This window comes from Nannobrachium achirus (assembly GCF_963921795.1).
Source record: "Nannobrachium achirus genome assembly, chromosome: 9".
NCBI classification, from domain to species: domain Eukaryota; kingdom Metazoa; phylum Chordata; class Actinopteri; order Myctophiformes; family Myctophidae; genus Nannobrachium; species Nannobrachium achirus.
The window spans coordinates 46035168-46036786 of NC_137818.1; positions in this window are offsets into that span (position 1 = coordinate 46035168).

Below are 1619 nucleotides of genomic sequence, written 5' to 3' on the forward strand. Positions count from 1 at the left end.
TTTAGCCAAAAATAGCAGATCTACAAGCTCACAACGCCTCGCAGCGCGAGGCGTTGTGAGCTTGTAGATCGGCTTATTTTCGGCAAAGAGCCTTGGTGTAGAGGGGAAAAAGAGCAGACTAAGTACAGAGTGTACTTGTGTAAATGTCAAGTTTATTATGTATTGACGTTGACGGTTCAAGTGGTTAAATATCTGAAAACACAAATTGACAAGAACCCTAACCCTAACCCAAAACACACTGATGATTGTGCTGTCAAACAATGAAACTAAGGAATCTATGAAGAGGTTGTGGGGGTCCCTGCTTCATCTCTCTCTCAACTAAGGGGTCCTTGGCCTGAAAACGTTGAAGACCCCTGGCCTAGAGTATTCACATGTAAATGCCTGTCAAAGCCTCTTTGTCTCCTGAAAAGTCACTTTTCAGAGTGGATCATCTGTGGTATATTTAGCAATGCTTTTTATTTCACCATTGAGTTTGAAAGAGTTTGTTGAGTATTCAGTCTGACAGCTATCTTTCTGGTACTTCAATTGCAACGTCACTGTTATCTACCAGGTGACTATAGCCATTTCAGCATTGGTTATAGTTCATTATGTAAGTGGCATTTGATCTTATATTAAGTGAAACAGGAGTTTGTTTGCACTGGGCTGGAAAGCCACAAAATATGCTGAGTTGTGTCAAGTCAGTAGGAGGGTTTGCGTAAAGAGTTTTCCTTCAGAGTGAGGACATGCACTTTATATTTTTGCTGCTTTTGTTCTTTATTTTTCTTCTCTTATTTTTTTCTTTTTTGCTTTTTCTCTTTTCTTTTTCCTTTTTTACTAAATGTTATCTTTTTCCTTTTTTCCAAAAATGCTAAGCCAGAAAGTCAATGGCATGTCCTGTGTGAGAAATAGGGAACTTTGAGGGAAATTGTACATGTAGGCCCGCATGCTGTGACATGTCGTTTGTTGTGTAGTTAACTGTCAGCAAAGAAATTATTGTAAAGAAAATAATAAACATGACAAAAATCAGTTTATCACTTAATGTGTTTGTATGAAATGTGTGAATGTGGCTTTGGGGGAGGGGCACTACAGTTGAAGCTGAACTGAAGTATCTGTCATTTTAAAAAAAAGTCAGATTATTGTAATCAGGTGTGTGTGTGTGTGTGTGTGTGTGTGTGTGTGTGTGTGTGTGTGTGTGTGTGTGTGTGTGTGTGTGTGTGTGTGTGTGTGTGTGTGTGTGTGTGTGTGTGTGTGTGTGTGTGTGTGTGTGTGTGTGTGTGTGTGTGTGTGTGTGTGTGTGTGTGTGTGTGTGTGTGTGTGTGTGTGTGTGTTTGTGTCTGTCCATCTGTTAGCAAAATTAATGAAGGACTGATGTACAGATTTTCATGAAACTTAGTGGAAATGATCTTGCTGCCTCGAGGAGATGAGTTTGGGTCGGAAAGGTCAAGGTCATGGTCGAAATGACTAGAGGCTACAAGAGAAATAGAATCCGTGCACTATATCAAAAAATATATTTTTTTCTTCCACCATCGTATATGATGTTTCAAGCCCAAATGGCTATTCCTCAGACAATCTTGGTTGAAATGACACCAGTTCTACTGAAGTTCTGCTTCAGTGTTCAGGTGCAGGACAAACTTTAGATC